The sequence below is a fragment of the Amblyomma mixtum genome, chromosome 3 (assembly GCF_055824585.1).
Source record: "Amblyomma mixtum isolate Tamu chromosome 3, ASM5582458v1, whole genome shotgun sequence".
In the NCBI taxonomy this organism is placed as follows: Eukaryota; Metazoa; Arthropoda; class Arachnida; order Ixodida; family Ixodidae; genus Amblyomma; species Amblyomma mixtum.
In genome coordinates, this window is record NC_143014.1 from 175302564 (window position 1) to 175326617 (window position 24054).

Genomic DNA, 24054 nt, shown 5'->3' on the forward strand with positions numbered 1-24054 from the left:
TGCAGTTCAGGATGCATCATAGACCAAAGACTATCCACACCAAAGTACTGATCATGATCAATGCACTGGCCAGAGTCCAAGTTGGCGCCTTTTCCAAGCGTTTTAAGAGTGAGAGAAGCGAGCACCTGGCCCAGAAGGGCGGAAGGGGGGGGGGGGGGGGGGACGGTGGGGTGCATTACTCATTTGAAAAAAATTGGCAGTCTATAATCCGTTCTATGCCTAGAGTACCTCACTGTAGGAATGACGATTGCTATTCAGTTTTGACCACACGCATACATAAGAAACACAAGGAAGGTTGTGACTACGTATGTCCGCTACGTCATCAGCCGCTAATGGCTGCGCCTAGGTGGATGCCAATAAGTAAGGACTGCCTTATTATAAAGAAATCTTTATGCTCTTTTTTTTCCTTTCATCGCTTGGAAACACCCACCGAAGACGTAAAGTGTACGGAATATCTGCTTAGAACAATCACCTGTTATCGGCGTCTTATTCCAAGCATTTGTTTGTTATTTCATTTACTTTCCATCAGTCTCACGCGTTTCAAGTGAGGTCGGCTTGTCGGATGAAAGGAAAGAGGACGCTAGCGTTGGAAAAAGCATATTGATAGACATTTTATGGAAGCGACGAACCAACCAACGCACAAAAACTATCCCACTTGAAGAGAAACGCAGACACTACAAGCACGTGCCCGTGCACTTGTACTCGAACCCAACAGAGAACTCAACGCAAAGAAAGACACTATACGCGTTCTAAAAGCATAAAAAGCTGCAACGTTTCGGAGGAGTCTCTTTTTCGTCATCTCCTGAGGATACTGTGCATTCATAAGCGGATAAAATTTATCTTTCGCATGGCGTCTTTTATACATGTGTAAACACTTGCTTTCCTTCTTATGCTTCGCTGCGTACGAAATTAGAGCCAGTTTTTAGCAACGCTTTCGTTAATATCGTTCTAACTGCAAGCTAACTATTGCATGAGCGAATGCCCTTTGCATAAGGTTCTAAGAGCTGCATGCCATTTAAAAGGGAGATGGTATTGGGGGCATCTGTTGCAGCAATCGCTTCAGCGGACGAGGTTGCTGTGACGCGCCTAATCTGTCAATCTTTCCTTTCGCGTCTATTTCTTTCAACTTCCTTCAGACTGCACAAGACAACGATAGTGGGCAGTTTGACAGTTGGTTGCGGGAAGCGACAGTTGGAGATTGGTGTACACTGACGGATGAAATTGTGTGGACAAATAGTGATGAAAATGTAGCCGGTAACTTCATTTCTGCATTAAAACCGGTGGGTTACCAATTGGCACTCAGATTCAACCCTTCTGCGTACCCGACGGATGCTTTACAAAAAATATTTCCCGCAAACACACGTATTCTTTGTGTTGCAGCAAACCACGGATAATCGCAAAACCGCGCGCCAGTGCGCTTCCCGCTACCAAGAGCACTACAGCGCTGTCCTTCTGAAGCCCACAGCAGAGGGCGCCAGGTGCTAGGTTCTCGTGCACATATGAGAAATGGGAAAGAGCATCTATTGACGTTGTCCTTGATGTAGTGTATGTAGTACTCTACAACGCCTGTAGTGTACCGGCTGAGGATGGGCGTAGTGAAGCCTTTCTTTTTCCAGTAGGATTTGTAGGTCATGGCGAAAGCGAAAATGTCCCTGACCACTGGGCCTTTAGCCGCCACAGCCTGCTCCACGCCCTTCCGGATGCGGTTCAGCAGCAGCTGCGAGGAACGCGCAAGCCACAGCGGGAAGTTAGTCGCCTTCCCGCCCCAAGGAAAAAGTGAAACAACAAAAGAGAAGGCCGTCAGGGAGCAAGAAACACGGGCTCACTGCTGTGACCAAATAAAATGGACCACGTCGCTTAAACAGAGCGTTCCGTTGCGCTGCGCATAACTGCTGCTGACAATGACGCCCTGAAGCCACCACTCACGGCTGCAGTAAAAGAGCCGTATCTGGCGTCTATGCTGCAGCCATGATTGCGGTCAGCAGGAGCACTCGTGATACTATGGCGTTGGCGGAGCTTTAATACGTGATGCGTACGTCTTTAGCCACACCCAAAACATTATTAAGGAATTTGAGACGTCGATGACTGTCTTCACGAAGTTCGTGCATCTTCCAGTGCACACATGGATCAGTACCCGCTGCATTGCTCAGTGTCTTTGGCGTTCCGCTGCTGATCCCAATTTCTCGGGTTCGAACACGGCCACGGTGGCTGTATATCGATGCACGAGAAATACAAAAAAGCCCGTGTGCTCTGCAATGTTAGCACACATTAAAGAACCCCAGGTGGCCCAAATTTATCCGCAGCCCTCCGCTACGGCGTCCCTCGCAACCCATGCACCGCTTCGGGACATTAGACCGCACAATTCCCACTCAGATAAAGGCTTGGTAGCCTTGAAACATACGTAAACATTTTACGATAGATTAGTGCCATTAATTTGCACTTCTCAATGTTTAAAGTACCCAACACCTCCGCCCGGGCAAATTCTGTGCGACAAGCATGCTTTCTGGACATGCTAATGAACCACGTAATCGATCCTGTTATTTTGATTTCATAAGATATGCCGGAATTACTCGATCTGTAAACTGCGACATTTGTAGACATTTGTAATGATGATTAACCTAGGAAACTGTGATGCTTGCCCAGTAATGTTCAAAAAGCTTCAAAACAACCACGTGCACAACGTGGTGCAGTATCCTTAGACTCGCAGTGCTTTAGAGCACTATACGCCAAAACAGCGTAAGAACTGAGGCTTCCCATGGGTACTATCATGCCTGGGCGCTATTGAGTTCCCATACTTTTCGGCCGCTTACGTTAGGAACGAAAATGCATCTGGCATCAAACTTAAGATTTGCTTGTCCATTGGTTCGGAAAAGCAAACAAACAAGCGGAAGCTTTCACACTAGGGGAAGAAAATTGGTTTGCGTAACAACTCCGCTATAAACTCTCGGGCCCTTCAGAACACGCCCTTGAAACTCTTCGAAATGTTGCCATAGACAGAGGCCCCAGAATCTGTCAGACAGTGTTGTTGTGCAGCGTCGGCGAATTATGAATGGTGTCTGAGAGAGGACAGGCACACAGCAAGTGCACGGCACACGGACAAGAAGACTGCTTGTTGGAACTCGAACTGTTGTTGTTGGTACCCGTGGTACTTCAGTGGAGCGGGCGAGGTCACTTTCAACCTCAATCTACTTTCTGTTGTTGGCGGTGGGGTGGTTGTAAGCAAAGGGAAGACGCAGAAACTCTCGCTCAGGTTGGTCAAATGTTTTAGAGGAATTCTCCAGTGTGGAGAAGATTTTTAATACGGGAGTATATACTCACTGCCAGCCACCCACGCGCAGCCAGGGTGTTGCACACCCGATCCGCGCCGTAAGGAAAGGAGGGAATTGAAGAAGAAATAGAAAGGCGCCGTATTGAAGGGCTCCGCATTGATTTAGGATGCATTTAACGCGTGCTGACAACGCACAGCATGCGGGCGTCTTTAGCATCTCGTCCCCATGGAAACGTAGCCGCCGCGGCTGGGATTCGATCTGGCGGTTAGAAGCTGAACGCCAAAGCCACTGGGCCATCGTGGCGGGGCTCCAAACGAGCTGTTCAGTGAGCGAACTTGTTCCCAGAAAAAAAGGGAGGTGCAGCAGGTAGCCAAAGTTTACGGGATGCGATGCGTTTTCTTTGTAAAAAATTTATTGCGGCATTGCCTATAGCAGAATACAACATTAAAACAAACGGCAGTTGATAACCCTGGGTCACAGTCCATGGCGTTTTGTATTACTCCGCTAGACAATCGCAGAAATCAATGGATCACAGAAGTAAACAGAATAAGCTTTTGAATGTTCGACTTTATTAAAGAAGGCAAGCATAAAAATTCTAGAGCTCATATTTTTTTCTTGTGATTATGTTCTTGTTCAGGTAACAATAAAGATTTTGAACAGCGGACTTCTTTTTTGTCGTGGACGAATTCTGTGCGGCGGTCCTGAATGTGGATGAACCGTGCGCCTCCCTTTATACATGCGGCGTGATTCAGGCGATCGGTTTTCGTGATTGCGTCGAACTTGAATCTTACAGGGCACCCGAACCTCGTAAACTATACAGTCTGATGCAGTTGGAAGGTAATTTTCTCCCGGCTTAAGCTACACAGATTAAAATCTCTTGCGCAATCTATTTTAAGAAATAGGCTGTAATGACTACATACGTTTGGCTAGCCGAAGGATTCCTCCTACCCAGAAATTCGTGACAAGCGCATGTTTTCGAAGGGAAGTTGTTTATGGATTTAATTTTTTTCGCAAGAGGGTGACATGACCCAGTCTCATCCTGCCGAAGGCATGCACTTTTGCCAGTTGCGTTTGCTGTGCTTGCATGCATGGTTGAGAGACAGAGAGAAAGATAAGACATTATTTAACGTCGAACCACGGTTTTCTCAAGCCCGTTTTCTTTCTCTTTTTTTAAAGGCGAAAGATTGATTATTCAAAGCGCAGAGAGTGCCCGTAAAAAATGGCAGCAAATAAATGTTTCTGCGCGAATTAATGTTGCTCGAGACAGTTTATACAATGTTGCCTCAGAAATTGTACTGAATGGAAAATTTCCACTGGTTAAAAAGGCAAGCCTGGATCTCATGCAGTTGCGCCGTCATTGTGATTGTTTAATGTTACTGTACCTATTTAATAGGTTTGGTGTCAAAGGAGATTCCTATCTTCAGGCTGTTACCAGAAAGCCAACGCGTTCTCAGCATGCAAAACAAATTACAAGATTTTGTCTGTCGAACCGAAGTTTTCAAGTAGTCATTCTTCCCCGTACAGTCAACGAATGGAACAGACTTCCAGCCGAGATAGTGGAATCTTCAGCTGTGACATCATTCATATCTCAAATTTAATCCCATTTCTTATCATACCGATATTTCATGCCCGTGATTCACTCATGCAGTGCTCCCAAAGTCTGTCTTATGTTTTGTTGTGAAAGTTGGTTCTCACTCTGTAGGCGGTGCTTTTGTGTTATTTTAGTTTTCTTTCTTGCAATGTTCGTTGTGCCTTTTTATTGAAATATGCTTTAAAACTACTTTTAAAATGATAATGGCCTTATCGCTTGTTTAATCGTTCTGTTTTTGTAAAACGGTTCCCAGTATTGTGCTCTAAATTTGAAGCCCCGTGTTTTTCTTTTCTTTTGCATTTTTTCTCCATATTGAACTGCGTATTTTGTGAATATTGTTTATGCCCCACTCCTTGCTTCCAAAGTTTTTGTTGTCCCTGATTGTGCAGCAACTCAAAAGACATTTTAATTAACCTGCGCATGACTCCACTGAATGAGTTTCCAGGCCTCTGTGACGGCGAACCGTATAGTACGGTTAAAAAAGACATCTGTTACGCAATGTTTCTACGGGAACAGTGCTCCGGAATTTATTTTTTTTTTCCAGGAAAAAGAAAACGCTAAAGAATATTTGTTGGAACAAAGGCATTAAAGGCAGTCTATAGAGCCCTTAACGGGAAATGTTTTGCAATTGTGTGAATGAGATAACTAATCAAAGAAGAATCCTATTCGGCACTTTTGTTTTTTTTTTATGAATAGACGCGGTACCCACTACTCACCGGCACAGCGATCATGCAGGTTGGCTTGAGCAAAGGAGCATCTCCCATGACCCCGGGCATAAGCGCGGGGCCCTAGCCAATAAGAAAGAAGGTATCAGCCACCGCTCAACGAAAATGTAACGAGTTCTGCTTGCGACACACAGGCGTGCCTTGGTGTACCAAGTCAGACAATAATAAGCGTTTACCTGATCAGTAAGGGTCAGGGGGCTTGAGTAGCCAATTTTCACGCCTAGTGACATAAACGAACATTCTGAAAAGCAAAAACAAGAGAATGGAAACGCGCATTGAATATATATAGTGCTTGCTGGGATCTAAAGCAACACATCTGCGTGTATTTAAAACCCGACTGTGTGTGTGCCTGAAGATGAACATAGTACTGCATTCATAGAAGTGCAAATTCATGTGTGTCTCGAGTGACTAATAACTTGCCCTCTTATTACCCCAACGGCTTGTCTCTAGACTCTGTACATTCTTAACACTCTTATAAGTACCTCGGTGTTCACATTACTAATGATCTTACCTGAACTGTTCATGCTACACATGTCATTAACAACGCCAACAAAGCTCTTGAATATCTGCTCCGTGACTTTGGTAAAGCACCTTCATCTCTGAAGCTTTTACTGCACAAAATACTAATTTTACCGAAACTCGAATACGCAGCATCAACATGAGACCCTTAACATCAGAACTTCAGGCACTCACTTGAGATGGTCCAGAATACAGCAACTCTCTAGCTGCAACAGAACTGCAAGCATAACCAGCATGAAAGCTAGTCTCGGTCTGACATCTCTTGCGTTTCGTCGAAGAATACTTCGTCTTCGCCTTTTTCATAAACTTTTCACCATTCTTACCTGCGCGAAGAACTTATCTCACCCCCACAGCACCATGGATAGATCATGCCCACAAAGTTGGAATACCATTCTGCAGAACGAAAACCTACTTTCATTCTTTTTTGCCCCAGACATCCGACTACTGGAATCACCTTCCCGCACCACTCGCACTGATTAATGACAATCGTTTATTTCAGGAATGCATTAGCTAACACTGTATAACTAGCAACCCTCTGTAAATTTATGCTCATATTTCTATGTTTTGTTACTTTGTATAACCACTCCCCTCTGTAATGCCGCATGGCACTGAGGGTATTTTAAATAAATAAATAAATAAAATACCAGCTCAGTGAGACACCACTTAGTTACGTCAAGGCGTTGAGGCTTGTAGACAGACCGAGTACAGCCACCAATCGCACTGCTATAGCAAAAACCAGCGTGGTTGACCTCACTAGATGTGAAAAGAATGCATAGTAGAAACGCTAAGCAGATACGCTTCAAGCGAAGACAGCGTTTTTGTTGAAAACAGCGACCATGTCACCGTAAAAACGAAATCACGATTCTGAACAAATACAACTAACCAGCCGAAGATTACAAGGCCATATTGTCGCAAAACTTCGAGAACATGGAGAGACATTAAAAATAAAACTGGAGGGCACACCTCAGCTAAGCCTTAAGGCTATGCCGCGATACCGTTAATGGGTTAATGACCATATATATAAAACTGGCCATTCTCTACTTTATGTTTTTAGATCTCTGGGAGCCCTCCTACCACTCCTGGTGCAGCGGCTAAGCGATGTGCCATTGTCCTGCGATGGGATGTGCTGCCAATGGTGGAGCTCGTGAGACCCAGGTTCCTGTTTCCGAGCAACCTCTCGCGACAGATAATTAATTTAGCTGCCACCTGCCATGGTGGGCAGTTTGCTCACAACACTGTGGACAGGTTGTGATGACGTCACAAGGTCACTTGACCTAGGCTGCCCAACTGCCACCTAAGGGTATGGTGGTCACGTGGGCCAGCCTACCCCGGCCCATTTTCCGCTCACAACGCTGACGACGACGCCGGATTTTCTGCAGAACGACAGCCTCAACGCAATCGCGTTAAAACTTCTCTGGCGTAAGCGTTCTGCGTGACGCCGGCGTCTGTCTCGTTGGCCATCATTATTGGCCAGAGTTGGTGCGCCGGCAGATCACGAGGCATTAGTTATGAGCCAAGTTTTACCTCCCAATACGAGTGTCCACACCAATTTTTTATTCCTTCAACAAGCCAGTACAGGCTCTGTTAAGTTGTGATCTTTTGGCCATGAAACTCGCGTGTTGGTCTCGTACCACGCCCCAACGCTAAAACTCTCCGCACATTAAGACTGTAACCTTGGCCCATTCAAACAAGAGTTGATTTTGAAATTGTTGCACTTGCCCTCATACGAGCCGCAAAAGCCTAAAACATGCGTACCAGCGCGAACAGAAATGAAAGGAGAATGCTTTCATTATAGTTTGGCCGCATACTGGACAGCCCATGACGATAGTAAAGCAAGGTTGTCATGCTTCCGCAAATTTTGCATTTATTCTGAAATGAAACAGGACCCGGTCTTGGCAAAAATATACTGTAAATTATAGCGACATTTTTTTTTTCTTTTGCCTACGGCTTCAGGCGCATCTCCCAGGTCCGTACCGATAAGAAAAAAGAAAAAGCATTCCGGGTAGAAAAAAGATGAAAGCGACAAGGTCAGCTTTTATTCCTTCCTGACGTGGTGAGTAAGCTCAGAGTTCTCACAACTGAGAGCAATACACCAAGCGTATCAAGGACAATGCCACAGACACCTCACCACAGGCAACTTGCAGTGCCCAGCAGGAGGCGCTGCAATTGTTCCACAGCGTTCCTAAAAACTGACGCCGTCAGCTGCCTGGGCCACTACAAACGCTAGGCCACATTCTGAGCAATCAGAAGCCAGCGTTTGGCCGATAACTTTATTTGCCTAGGTGCTTTCGACGCAGCCCAGTTGGCTGACGCACGCCACGTGTGGCTTCGACAGAGCGCGGAAGCTCATGCATATAAGCGCAGGCAAGAGGCTTGTAATAGCACCATAGGGTCTGCGTTAAAAAATGCTCGCTCCTCTCGCCAGGCTGTGTGCTATGAAGTAGCGATCGCAGGTTGCCTACAGCGAATGAATAAAGCGCTGCGTGTGCACCTTGGAAGTTTGGCTCGTGCATTTTTGTCACCTGACGCGTTCACGTATCGACTGAAGTACAGCTTCTGGAACTGCTGTCCCAACCAGGGTTGCCAGATGGCTCCGGCCTCTGGTAGCCAAATTGGCCTGTGTAGTAGCCCAAACGTAGCCAAAAGCGAAAATTTTGCGTAGCCCAAAAGTAGCCAAGAATATTTGTTTTTGGGACGACATTTCTTAAGCATATTAAATTAATTTTCGGCAAGAATATTTACATATTAGATTTCTTTCCCGAACATGATGCCTGAGGTGGTGCCCACGGCGTGTTCTTTCCGTTGTTACGTTTCGCATCTCTCATGCGCACTAACCAGTGCGGCTAACCAGGTGCGCTAACCAGGTCCTGAAGACGGGGCCGCAGTTCCACTTTTCATGCGCGGCAGTAGGCCATATCACCTGAGGCGGGTTACGACAGCCAGTCTGTCTGCACGCGGCAAAAAACGGCGGCGCTATATAACGCTATATAATATTTGCCCATTCTGATTAAAGTTCTCGTAGCGACGGATCTAATGCCATGTCATACCACTAACTTCCGCCGTCCTCGTTAGTAGTTACAGTGGGTTCCGCGCCGCGCCAAGGGATGACGCCATGGCACCGCATGAGTGCACGCTGATTACGCAACGGACACGGCGCTCTCGCGTAGCTCGCAATGAAACTCGACGGCTGCACGTGGGCCGCTTGAGGCTGCAGAAAAAGCGTAGGCTCTTGCGAGTGGCGCGCTCGCTGTGCCCACCACGGAAATAGGTAGAAACAGAAGAATACCTTATTAATGCGTAAGCCAATTACTTGCCTCATGCGTATCTTGAGCAGAATGTGTCCGCAGAACCAGAATAAACAATACAAGAAAAGAACATGCCTGGCGGTGGTTTTCCAACCAGCCACTACCGCAGCCGAAGCCGAAGCGGACGCCCAAACCACTAGGCCACGTCTACGGTTAACGATTAATATGTGAGGATCACGAAACCGGGCAACAGAAGCGAAACAGTAGCATTTAATGCTTACGCATTCGCACCACGTAGGGAGACTTAGTTCTCTTTGTGTTTTACCTCTATTCTGGTACCATGGTCATCCGTGGTGCACGTGCACGTCAATGGGAGAATGCTCACGTGTGCAGACGGCAACAGTCTATGATCGGTGGCGCGCGGGTGGCGTTAGTTCGCGAATTAAGTGGAATCTATAGGCCGTGAAGAGTTTTGCTGGGGGCAACTTTCACGCAGTGTCCACTCTTTATAAAAGAAATCGAAAGGCCATGATCCTTGGCCGCCTGACACACACAAGTTTTCTCGAACACAGCGTTTACAAATTGTCATTTTGTAGCAGACGCGCTGAATTTCTTTAGCCAGCTATAGCCTGCATTTTTATTCCAACATGCCTTTTATTTCTTTCCCTGTGTTATTGTAACAGAGCACATTGTAACTACTTTAACTATTTTTTTCACGCATGAAAAAGATGTAGCCCAAAAGTAGCCACATAGCCAAACCGAAATTTCTGACGCCAACTCGGACAAAAAATAGCCCAATTTGGCTATTAATAGCCCAATCTGGCAACCCTGGTCCCAACAGGTATGAGTTACCAATTTACAAATTACACTTTCCTCTTGCGCCATGCCATGGCAGTCTCGCCGCTCGCGATAGCTTTAACTACTGCGAGCAGCAGGCGAGCAGTCCTTAGCTTAACCCAGCGGCAGTGGACCACTGTTCCGAGGTGACAATAAGCGCGATTGTGCTCGTAGATTCACACGTTTATCCAGGATTTCGAATCAGCGTGGTGGGTTTGGATGAAAGGGAGATGCAATATTCAACAAAGCGGTTACAACGGAACTTTGCGCAGCGTTTCACTGGTATGTATATAAATCACTCCGCTAATTCATGCTGCGAGGTGAAAGGCCTAAGCGCAGATCTAGCTTGCTAAATCTCTATTGTGCATGTCGGGAAGTGGTTCATCGACAGCGCATGCAAGCTGGAAGTCCGCATCTTGCATCACGCAGGTTTTTGGATAGGTACTTCGATAGGCAGAAAGTGGATCCGTTAAGTCAACAAGCTCCTCGCATGTTGCAGCTTGATGCAGGAGCAAAATGCCGACTTACTCAGCCGTATTGGGCCCAACACTAGTTACACGGTCCAAAGGCGCAAAGCATAACAAATGAAAGCGATTACACTATACAACCCCGTGTAAAATGGCACCGAAGGCAGAACGATGCTTGTGCGGTGAGAATAAAGGTCGATACATAAATACCAGTTGAACACGGAACTGAAGCGAGAGGGCAGAGGGCAGAGTTCGAGCAACGTTACGTAATGTCCTTTGAGGCGTCTAAGAGTATAATAAATAAATGCAATAAAATAAAAATTATCTGGAGCATGTTAACCAAGGGACACGAAAGCAAGCTATCAGTGCAAAGCACTTTCTTACTGACTCAAAATTATGGCGCGCAGTCATACAACAAGCAGAGCAGCATGCCGCCGGTTATTCCATCTGCAGATCAACCCTTTATAGAGCCTTTCGGTGGACGTTAACGTATCAAGAGCATAGATGCTTTACGTCAGCTCCCCTCAAGCAACGGACGGACGCCGTACCGACTGCTATTTCCATGACGTGTGCAAGTGGCAAAAGACCGATGAACGTGTCACCACTTCTGAAACAAAGAGAGAGAGAGGGAAAAAAGAGCTTGCTTTTGTAACTTGCTCACTATCATTGGAGCACTATCAATTGGAGCAATGCTTACGAGAACTCTCGCAGTACACTGGCTGTGCCCATGATGAAGGCGACGACGTTGGCATTGGTTAATATGACGCCTGCAGAGAGAAATATTTCGTGTTGCTCGCGAGGAAACAAGATCATGGTTAACAATAATAATAACAATAACAATAATAATAATAACAATAATTAGCCTCAGTAGTTGACGCTACTAAGTGAAATGCAAATGGCACTAGAGTGATGCCGCCCTTCCAAGGCCGTTGGAAGCCGAAGGACCACGCGTAATCATGCATACGTAGTGAGTTTTTCGAAACCCATAATCAATCAAAACTCTACAGCAAATAATCTCATTATTTAGAATAAAGCTAGGTCCCGTATCCTTGGCCGACTTAGCGGCGTTACGCAGTGTACCCGCGCAGTCCTCGACCGGGCCGCATGACCCGCTTCGAGAAAACAGGCAGAGAAATGAAAATGCGCTGGAGGCGCGAGCACGCTGTGTTTGACGGGCCGCATAGTCACGTCTGCCGCTTCGCTTCTCGAGCGTCACGAACATTACTAAGGTTATCTTCTTTTTTTTGTTTGTTTTAACTTCCATACTCACGCGTATTCATAACGAGAATCGACGTGAGCTGTAAATTACGTGAGACGTTTCAAGTACTATCATGATCAAAATATTACGGGACGAGCGTTCTCGGAAAAACGTTTATTGCAGCTCTACTTCGCGACCCATTCGCGTGGTATTCTGACCAGCGGATAGAGCATGCACGTTCCTACATACGTTGACACATTTCGGTGGAGTGGATTGCGTGAATGGGCTGAAATAATTCTTTTTTTTTTTGCCACACAGTCGCGTCTCGTAAGCTTTATATCGCGATATTACACACTGCACAGCGAGTCTCAGTATTTTCTCCGCACTTCCGCATTTACGGCCCGTTTTGATCATTTATACCACTTATTTCTTTGTACAAAATTATCTGCTCGTTCGCTAAAACAACAGCGATGCATTTCTTTGTATAAAATTGTCTGCTCGTTCGCTAAAACAACAGCGATGCAATTTATGATTCTTCTTTTTTTTTTAAATGACGTGAGCCTATAGCCGCCTTACCTTTGGGCTGGCCAGTAGAGCCGCTGGTGTACATAATGATCACAACATCCTGAGGTGTTGGCGTCACTGGAGGCATATCTGAAAAAATTTCCACTCCATGAGCGTGAAGGTGATCGGCAAGCGAATCCTAAAAGCGAATCCTAAAAGCGTAGATGATTGGGCTAGTTGGTGGAAATTGACGCTTTTTTTTTTTTTACGTTTCATGAACAAAAGTGCTATTTTTATACTTTCACGGGCTTATTATTTTGACCTCGAGTTGGCAAAAATTACTTTTTTTTTCTGATAACTGCGGAAAGATTCTTCAAATGTACGTTTAGCCCATGACTGTGACTAAGCGCGACATCAATGGATCTTACTTTTTACATCTCGCAACATATGATAAGAGTGAGAGAAAAGCAAACAAGATGCTAAAATAAGTACGTACTGCTTATTCTACGCCAATCTGTAACTTGGATTAAAAGGTTTATCTTTAAAGCACGAACAGTACGCTAGGATACAACAGAATGGCGGCGCAACTAAGATAGAACAAGCAAGAACATGACACATGCCCACGCTACCAACTGTTTATTTGACAGAGAAATGCATATTTATAAGTCCGAGCTCAGGCACGTTACACATTGCGTGATCGCTTCGAATACAGCCAGCAGCCTCAAGGCTTCCAAACCCACGAAAAACCCTTCTAATCCTTTTGCCCATAAAGCACTGCTATCGTTGTCTTATCAAAAGAAAATATAGCTCTTAGCAAAAGCATTGTCAAACAATCAAAGCAAAAGCAGACAAAATACAAAGAAAACAAAAAATTCCAATAACAACAAAGCCATCAACAATAACAAACAGAGCAACACACAACGTCCATTTTTTTCCGGCTGCGCAAGCCTAACAACAGCAAACGAAAGTTTTTCAACGAGGCAATGCCATCGGAAAAAGGTTTGTAGTTACAGAAATGTCCCTAACACGTGAAGAGCTGCAGAAGTGTCCTTTGTTCCTAATGTGCTGCCTTTCTTTTTAACCAAACAGGCCTCAAGTATTTCACGCGCCACATTAATGCTACTTCGCACCTGCTCAGACCTGCATTTTTTGCAGTGGTATGAAAAATTGGACCCACCCCTGTTTTCTAGCGCATTCTATAGTTCTAGGCAGACTCTAGGCAGGAGTCGCGATCAGGTGGCACTTGAAATACTTGAGGCCTTTTTGATTAAAAATAAAGGCAGCACATGTGTTAGGGACACTTCTGAACTACGAAACAAGGAAATTGCCTTTTTCGAAACCTTTTTTTTTCGATGGCATATTTTCGTTAAACCTTCGTTTGCTGTTGTTAGGCTTGCGTGGCCGGAAAAAATGAACGTTTTGTGTTGTTCTGTTTGTTATTGCTATTGGCTTTGTTGTTACTGAAAATTTTTGCCGTTTTGGTTTTTTAGTATTCTTACTGCTTTTGCTTTGATTGCTTGACATTGTTTTTGCTAAGAATTATCTTCTTTTTCATTAAGACAAGGAGAGCAGTGCTTCATGAGCAAATGATTTGAAGGGTTTTTCGTGCGTTTGCAAGCCTTCGTGTTGCTGGCGGTATTCGGAGCGGTCATGCGATGTGTCACGTGCCTGAGTTCGGTGTTACAAATACGCCTCTTTTCTGTCACATAAATAGTTGGTAGTGTGCGCATGTGTCGCGTTCTTTCTTGTGCTGCCTGAGTTGCATTGCCGTTCTCTTGCATCATGCACCAACTCGCCCGGCAGTTATTCTGAAGTACGCTAGGATGCTCTACAACAGAGTTCATTGGAAAAACATCTAGCATGTACCAACAAGCATGCGTTTTGTATTGCCTTCTTGACGTCTTCAGTTTTGATTTACACAACGATCACGAAAGTACCCTGCTGCACTGAAAGGAGCTTCCCACAACGCGCATTGTAGAGTTTATCCACAAGGTTCTTCTTGTGATATCCCGCCTTCTCCCAGTGGTTGCAAATGACGCCATGAAATGCGTTTTATTCATGATTGTTGAACCTCTAGAGCATAGTATAAGTAGATCGAAACCGGAGGAAATATTTATGTTGCAAGTGAGAGTCAATGCTGAACGTAGCAGAAATCTCGCCCAGGTAAGAATATAGAGAGATGCAGACCTCCGGAGAATTTCGAATCTGTCAGCGAGTCGAATGGCAGCACAGTGATCGACCCCGTTGGCGGAGGAGGCTCCGTCGTGCCCCTCGCCGGCATGTACACGATGTGCGTCACGTTGGGTAGCCTCGGCGCCAGCGGCTGCGTGGTCGAAAGCAAAGCAAAACAGGAAATGAGAACAAGACACTGTAGCGTCTCCGATAAAACAGCATTGCCCTTAGTAATTTCCTTTTCAATTGGATCGTTATGTCCGATGGATGTTTGTCTCGCTCGAAACTTCTATCCCTTCATCACATGACTTATGTTATCGCCATCCTGTCCCCATCCTGAATGCAGTTCAAAAGACGGAGCCAAACTATGAATCGAGCGGCTGAATCAAACATACCGGTTCGGAAGTACCGAACTGTTACACACAAGTTGTCGGTCTCGCCAAGCTGCTATTCCACAGAACTAGCATCAGTTGAGCACAAAACCTTCGGCGAACTCGCGAACAGTGATCGAATTACGCCTCACGTGCAGGCGAGTGTTTGCTGGCTATGAATTAAACTTGAGTAATCAACACCTAGCCAGCTAAACAAAAACTGTGAGCCTAAACAACCAGTTACCTCCAGCAACTTTAGGGCAGGACAAAACGCACTTATCTAAAGCCACAGTGACCTTCGTTATCGGCTCTCTAAGTGGACAGCTTCGTTCGGGTGTCATTCACGGGTTCGGGTGTCATTCACGGGTTCGAACTGGAGACGAAATTCCTAAAATTGCTCTCCCGTACAGCTGGGTGGCTGGCCAGTACGTTAAAGCTGTCAGACCGCGTTGCATGGTAGCGAACGAGAAGGGTTCCGGTCAGTGACGAAATGCACTCATGTAGCAGGATGCTTATGAATTTAACCCTAGGGCCCATGGGTACCATTGACGACGGCGACATAAGGCGTGGTAAAAAGGGGCGCAGGCGCACGCTCAGACACAGGGGTGATTTGAGGTATGCGGATTAGTTTGGTTGCCTCGTCGCATGCCTCGATTGAGTATTGGGAAATATGCGAGCTCACGTTAAGCCGAGTTGTTATTGCAAACTAAAAGCGTAACGACTTCGTCAGCCAGGGCATCTGCGGCGCTAGCGGTCTACTTTTCCTCGAGTGGATGTCGGGTTCGAAGTGTGCTGGCGGGAGTGATTAACAGGACAGTGCTTTCAGAAATGCTGTTCAATGCTGAGTAGTATGGCACCAGTTGAGTTTTAGCGGCGCAGTGTAAACTCGAATCATAATTGTCGAAGACAAGGTAGCAACCGAGGATAATCCCTCGACACGGCGATTATTAACATGATTTGATTCGAAAGCATGAAGGCACAGGCAGGAAAAGAGAAAAGCGACAAGCTGTTAACTGCCATCTAGCTGAAGGGGCACGTAGTACGCCTTGAGTGTTCCGCAACGGAGAGTAAGGATACAGAATGAGAGCAGTGAGCCGTGGAAGTGAGACTCAACGCGACGGTGTTCACTGCACGAAAAAGTTTGGGGGACATTTAAGCTCCGTCTTTAAGGGTATGACGCGACAGCGGTTCCTCTTGCCCACGCAGACACAGTTTCCATTCTCACAATCACAATCATTATGTGAAAGACCATACGACATACATGTAAAGCCCTGCTTTAACCACGCAAGCCGTACGAACGTGTCTGCGTGGCATAGCGGTAGAGTGTCTGACTCGCAACCCGAGGGTCAGGGGTTCGATTCCTGCATATGCTACGTAGGTGCGGTTACTAGGAATACAGCGATGGGCCTCCTGCGTGGCAGCTTGAGAGACGAAGTTGTAACTTGAGCCATCTGCTCCGTGTTTATATGAAGGTGAAAAGGAAGACGGCGGCTTATGGCCGGTGCGCTTGGCGCGTTGCTCGCGGTTTGCTCCGATGTCTGAATATCCGATGCGTCGCTGTAGAACCGTGACTCTACGTCGCTGGTGTGGCAGGCGCCATCTATGGGAGCCTCTTGTAACAACCAACTTTTGCGACCAATCCGAAATTTTCAATCACGCCAACGGCAACGACGACGCCGGATTTCTGAGACAGGGGGCCCTTGATCTGCCGCGTAAAATACATAAAAATAAGCCGCATAGAGCCTTCACTTGAAGGGGACAAAACTTCATAATGTAAATGAATTACCGAAAGAAAGCAACAAAAAAAACTGACAGGATGGTTACCACTGTGTAACGCGAGGGTAACAGGGGTAATTGCTTGTCTGAAAAACGCGCCCTCTTTAAACAAGAAATGTTCTGGGGCTAAATCGCAGTGTTGCCAGAAGAAAATGCGTAGCCTTCCAGACATACCCGCATTTCGACTACCTCTCCTCTCCAGTCCGCCGCTCTAGGCGCGTGGCGCCACCCATGACCCTCTCTTCGGGCGGTGCGTTTCACAAGCACTTGCTGCAGATGAACCATGCTAAATTCCTCCGTTCTTGCATACTCTCCCTCCTCCTCCCACTGTAACCAAATCCGGATGGTTCCCGTGTTAACCACCCTACCCTTAAGCATTCGTACGCTCTCGCCCCATCCTTCTCCTTCCACGGGAACCTTCCTCCTCCTTCCAAGGTAACTACCCTCCGAGTGGTTCCCGTGGCATTCACGTATCGGTTGCTCCTTCTTACGCTCACGATACACGCTCCTATTTCCACGATAATCATCATTCAGCCGGGGATTCCTCCGCTGTCGCCACACCCTCCTCCTTCCACGGCAATCACCTACCGGGCGATTCCTGTGGTAACAACCCTCCAGTCCCCCCTTCCTACGCTCTCACCACACTCTCCCCCTTCCAGGGTGGTTCCCGTGGCGACCACCCACTGGTTTGCGCACTGCGCTCTTGAGTACTGCTACCGCTATAACTATTCTCCAATTTGGGGATTCCTCCATTCTCGCCATGCCCTCCTCCTTCAACGGTAGCTATTCTGCGTGTGCTTCTCATGGCAACGCACCGTGGAAGGAGGAGGGTATGGCGAGAGCGTAGCAAAGCGTTACCGGAGGGTGGTTACCACGGGAACCATCCGAAAGGTGGTTACCGTGGAAGGAGGGGAGGGCTTCCATGGAGAGTTACACTGTCAGCATGCCCTCCTACCACAGTAACCTTCTTCCTCCTTCCAGGGTAACTAACCTCCTTATATGACTCCTGTGGCAGCCACTCACCGCTTGCACCTTTTACTGCGATAGCATTAGGAGCGCCATGAAGGCGAAAACTGTCCGGCGTCGTCGCCGTCTGTGTGAAATTTCCACCTGCTAGGCGGCGTTTAGGTGGATTTACCACTCTCCACCTGCCACCTGTCAATCGTCCCCCTCTCCTCCAGCACTTATCCCACTCCACTTCTCCCCTTGTAGGAGAGAGGAGGGAGAGTCCAGACGAAGAATGACTCAGAAAAAAAGAAAATAACTTAGAAGAAAATTACTCAGACAACAGCAGACCTACGGGCAAAATATACAGCCTCCCGAAGAACCATGTGTGCAAAAATGGAGCTTGCGGTATCTATTCCTCCTCGCATTGCTCGGGAAGAGATAACCTGGGTCTCACAAGCCCAATCAGCGGCCGTGTTCGAGACAGCCGCCTGCCAGTGCAATGGAACATCGCTTAACAGCTGCGCCACTGCACTGGCAGTGGTACAAGGACTCGCAGCGATCTAGACTGTGACACATTTTGAGTAGCTGCGTAGTCAGAATTGGAATATAATCAGAAATGCAATAGATTGGGGAATGAAAGACAACGAGCTCAGAAATCGAATAGAATCAGAACTGGAGAAGATCGGCGACGAAGAAAGCAAGCCATCACATTTCCTCCGCATCAATCCAACTCGACGCCCCTTATTATTTTAACACGATAGCGTTAGTGCCCCCATGTCGAAAAAATGATTGTCTGGCCTTCGCGGCGTCGACCTTTTGAAGCTTCGCATCCGGAGCAACCGGCCGCTCCGGCAACCTAGGTACCTTGTGGCGCAGTCACAACCTACCCACCGGATTGTGAGCAAACTGACCATCTCGGCAGGTGGCACTTACATTAGACTGCTCGCGAGAGGTTACTCGTGAAGAGCGACCTGGGTCTCACAAGCCCCACCGGTGGCAGCACCTGCCATCGAAGGGCAGTGGCGGATCGCTTAAAGGGATACTGAGGCGGTTTTCAAATCAGCTAATTTTTAGGATTTTGAAGTAGTGTCATTGCTGATCACGTCTATGAAATTATTTTTTCGATGTTGGCTAAAACAGTGGCGCAATCACCAATTAAAAACGCGATGTTTAAATCTCCCGCGCCCCACGCGAGCGCTGGGGAGGAAAACACCGGAGAGAGAAACGTCGTCCATGTCGGCCAACGTGACGTCACGTTGAGGAGCCGGGGATACTTCGGCGCACCCGAGCGAGCTTTCAGCGCGCGTTGTTTCTCGTGCTGCATGCGTTGTTCCTCGTACTGCGTGCGTTGTGACGTACAAAGCGTGTCAGCCAACCTTGAGAATCAGATTCAACACGAGGTATTACCCTGCGGTCGTGTCCACGAACAACTACGGCCGCGACTGTGTCGTCTTTCACTGTTTTCCGCAAGATCATAAGCTCGCAGCGCAAGCGCTCGCTGCTGCGACGATGAATTCAAGCCGACCAAAGCAAGCCTACTCTGCTCGAAGCACTTTCGTAAGAGCGGCTACATACAGAGCTTGTCGCTAATGTGATCTCTGGAGATTTGTCGAAAAGGCGCGGCTGAACCATGACACAGTTCCTTGAATTTCTCGCGCATGAGAGGCGTGTCAGCATTCCCAAGAAGTGCCTCTTCTAAAAGTAGAAACATGCTCACTTAGCCACTGCAGAAACCTTATAGAGGCTCAAGCATGTGTCGCTCTCCTCAGCTTAGGTGCGGCCAGACCACCTGAGGCGTGCTCAGCAAGGCTTGGTTAGTGATTTTATACTCGGTTCGACGTGTCCAAGCAAGCAAGCAATGAAAAGCACAATAAAGCAAAACAAGCAAGCACCGAAGTTCTTCATATGCGGCATCTCGTTTAATCGTAGCTAAGCGATTAAAATGAAAGCGTTGTACGTTCTGATTTCTGATGCAAATTTAAGAGAGAAATGAATGCCAACCAAGTTTTTGCCAAAAAAAAAACGATGTTTCCCAACCTTACTCGGTTTCTTCATCAAGTTGTGGCAGCGGGCAAGTTGCAGCTAGCTTGGCTTTTAAACACACATGTAGTTGGCCACTACTTCCCTGAACCTAAACTGCAAATCTAGGAAGGGCGAACGTTTCCGAGGCAGCGATTAATATTTTCTGGCATCTGCTGAACGCGCCACGAGTGAAGCAGCAGCCTTGTGCGCGTATTTGGCTTGGTTTCCAGCGCACAATGATTGCGTCACTATCCTGTGGTCACATTCCTCGCAGCGCTTGGCCACTGCGCTTCGCTCATTTTGACATCAACTTTGTGCTGCTTCATCCTTTCCTTGAAATACTTTCTTGCCCCAACCTACAACGCCTGGTATTGAGAACAGGATTTTTTGTACACAGCGCTTTGGGCCTTTTCTTTAGGATGGCGCTCTTTCGGGCGAGCCAGGAGGCGTCCGGTGGTGGTAATTGACTTGAGTATTGTTCGCACCCCTTTCTTTCCGAGAATACGAGCCGAGGTCGTGCTGGCACCCTTTACGCATGGTCTGCATACGCGTCTTTCACGCTGGCGTACGCTTGTGCTAGACGTAGAATTTTTTGCTTGTGTCTTTTTTGCTTTCAGGTGATACGTGGAATGAACAAACTATAGTAGCCTTTTCTTTGGAGGTCAGTAAAAAAATAGTCGCCATATTTGCTTTTACAACACCACGGAAAGCTGCGATCTGCACTCAACGCAGCGCCGGATCCGCATCGGCAGCTTCTCCAGTCCTCAAAGTGACGTCACGACCTCACTTGACCAATCACGGCCGGCGGCGCGCCGCACGGCGTGCCCCGCGGCACAGGCCACATATTTCTGCTAAAAAAGGCAATTCGCGCTTGTTTTTACCTTATTTGGATGCGATATTCCAGTATACTGCATGAAAAACTATAGGACGACGCTTCCAGCCTGATTTTCAAAAAAAGTGCTTCAGTCTCCCTTTAACGGCTGCACCAGGAGAGGTATGAGGACACCCAGCAATATGGTGACTGTAATATCGAGGATAACCAATTCCGCATATATGGGCATCGACCCGTTAACAATATCGTGTCATACTCTTTAAGGCAACGCTTAAGTGTCCATTCCAGTTATTTTACGCACTCGCCATACCCTCCTCCTTCCACGATAACCTCCCTCCGAGTAGTATTCGTGGCAACGCACCCACCGGTTACGCCGACGACTAGCACGACATACGGCTACTACTACGACGACGCGAAGACAAGGAACGGGCGCTTAACAGCTGTCGCTGTGAAAAAGGAAAACAAAGCGCACTGGGTATGGAAAGCTGAACAAGACTGCGTGGAACTTAACACAAATAAAAGGTGTAAAGCGTAAAAAGAAACCGAATGACGCGCAGTACGAAGCATGCTGGCTGTAGAGAAAGCACGGCAGCGGTCCGGCACTCCAAAGCACATGTCTCGAGAAAGGACTAAAGAGGACTACCTGCTTAGTCATGCCTAGGCGCACGGTCATGCCGAAAGAACGATCAGGCAGAGCATGCCTCGAGTCAGCCCAATCGAAAGCCGAACGCCCGGTACGGCACAACAGTGCTTCAGGCACAGCTCTGCCCAGCGTTTCAGGAGCGAGAAAAAGGGCGTGCAGTGCCGCTTTTTTTATTGCGAAGCAATACTACTTTCGCTACCACCTCAGCCCGTGCCGTGCCGCGGCCGCATAGCCACTCTTGACCTTTCGCGTGACCTCGCTGCGTGACGTCATACCATCTGTATAAAAACGGGGCCCTATCTCACGCCGTCGCCTTGCGTGGCGCATAGCCACGGCCTGACTCCCGCTCCTCTCACCAGGGGCGCTGCGTGCTATGTGACGTCATACCATCTGTGTAAAAACGGGGCCCCATCTCACACCGTCGCCTTGCGCGGCGCATAGCCACGGCCGTGGCCTGACTCCCGCTCCTCTCACCAGGGGCGCTGCGCGCTATGTGACGTCATACCATCTTACGGGGCCCCATCTCACGCCGTTGCCTTGCGCGGCGCATAGCTACGGCCGCGGCCTGACTGCGTTCTTCTCGCCAAGCCCATGAGATGCCGCCTCCAGCCTATACGCTTCGGCAGGTTGCAAAGAGAAAGCATCAGCGAGCTACGGAGACAGAAGAACGAGAAGAACGACAGCAGAACCACGTATTGCTTCGCAATTACCAGACTTAACCAAGCTAAGCCACAGCCAATTTTTTCTTCACGTTTGGGTTTTTGCCAATTTTATGCCCATTTTTATGTCTCCGGCTGAGCCCTGTACGGCTCGCTGAAGAGTCTCTATAGACGCGTGACTTTTCTGCCCTTGACAACCCTTTCCCTTTCAAGACGCCTGCGTCGTTCGAACAAAGGTCGGTCGTCAGCGAGCTTCCATTACAGGTCGTTTTCCGAAACCACCACGTCCTGTCTTTGGATCATGTTGCGACGTTTTGCGTGTCGTAACGTAGCCGAAACGCTACACGAGCGAGAAATTTAATAACGCGGCAGTGTAAAATGGACAAAGCATCCAGCGATACATTAATTAGCCGCCACGCACCCGAAAAGACAGGCTCAGATGCGCGAACTTTGCAGCGCAAGCGTAAACCATTTTCTGCGCCAAGTAAGGAAACAGCAATTAAACAAATAAAAGGAATCCGAACGTTTAGCGGGGAAATAATGCCTTACAAGAGTGCTTTGAATGTGGAAAGCCCCGCTCCGTCAGTCGTACGAACCCGCTCTTACGGGTCACCGACAACGTACTCAGCGTTGCGCGCCGGATTTGCCGTTCACGGCGTCTTGCGACAAAAACTGCATGCACGCTGACATCTGTGCTGCGCCCGCTTTCATACGGCTGAGACGCCGCTTGTCGCGTACCCTCGGGCGCGTGTGGTGGGCGATGACGCTAGACGCGCGGGAGTCGACGCCTGGCCGGCCGTTCGCTTCATCTGCCCTTCCGAGAAGCTCCCGGTTCCCCCGATGAATTATCAGCGGACCCCCATACGGAGCAACGGCGACGGCGAAACCGATCGCGCCGAAGCGTCACGAGTACCCAAGGGGCCGCCGTGAGTCAGGCCATTATAGACTGCATCTTGTGGGCGCATTTATTTTTTTGATCCCTTTCTGGCTAAAGTACTTGGCTGCGTATGACAGAGGCGTCAGTCGCATAGAGTTTCTCGAAATTGCCCGGAATGTAAAGAGGAGACATCATATACCAGGTGTTTCAGGGAAGACTTCAAGTAATTTTCAAAATTAGGATTTTTAAGGCAAAAAATATGGTTTTTGCGGCATAGTAATGCCGGGGTTCGCGGACACCAAAAAACCCGAAAATCATATTAACTAGTAAGCTGGTTAACTAATTTATAAAATTTAACTTTTTGACCATTAGAGTTAGGCGCCTGGTTGCAATTAGACAGCCATATTAGTTTTTAGAATTTCGAAAACGTGATTGGCCTCGGCGCGGTGGCCCAACAAACTTTGGCTACATCATGCCAATATACATGAGCATTCCGAAAGGATGCAGCCAAAGCAACCTCTCCAATGCAGTAACTAGTCGAAATAGCCCAATTTTATCGAGCCACAACGAAGAGGGTAATCGCGTTTTCGAAATTCTAAAAACAGATATGGCGGTTACTAACGACCGGCTACAAACCTCTAATCGCAACCAGGCGCTGAGCTCTAATAGTTTAAAAGTTAATTATTGGAAATTAGTTAACCAGCTTACTAGTTAAGGTGATTCACCGGCCTTCTGGTGAAGCCATATTTTTACCTCAAAAATCTTAATTTTGAAAATTACTTAGTCTTCCCTGAAACACCAATATGCGAGGTTCGCAAAGAGCGTTTCGTTCACCAAGATAATATTTCTAAGCTTTAACTCCGCATTGGACTTCGCCGAAAACGTGGATTCGGCTTCAGAAATATGCTTGCGCCTCAATTTTGGACGTACATATTTAAGTTCAGGTGATTATATTGATCATAAACGTATCGATTAAAAAGCAGAATTGTATCCATACGACTAAATAGCTATTCGTGCAGGCTCGAGAATTTGCGGAGAGACAGCGCTGTCACCCCATTGTGTGCGCATTAAATTAATTTAAATCGTACGTTTTTCTCTTCTTCATTATACACACAGGACGTAAACGCTTGTTGTTGAGATTTTTATGAAACGGATAGAACACTTTTAGGAATTTTGAATAGACAGAAAGAGATATTTCTGAACACTAGCATACATTTTCGGGCGAACACTAGCCAAGTGAAATAAGAGCATAAGCTTTCTGGCATACCCGTGGTAGATAAAGGATTGCAGCGCGAGTTTTCCCTCTATAAGTTAACTGCATGGGGATTTATGATTAACCACACGCGTTATTTTAAATCTGCAGTAAAGTACACGCTTGTGTATTAATTACACTTTTTTA

General features: G+C 47.3%; 1 pseudogene; it reads right to left on the minus strand.

The window, feature by feature from the left end:
• LOC149352795 (fatty acid CoA ligase Acsl3-like) overlaps nt 1-24054 on the minus strand; it is a 56412-nt pseudogene that overhangs the window by 13996 nt on the left and 18362 nt on the right.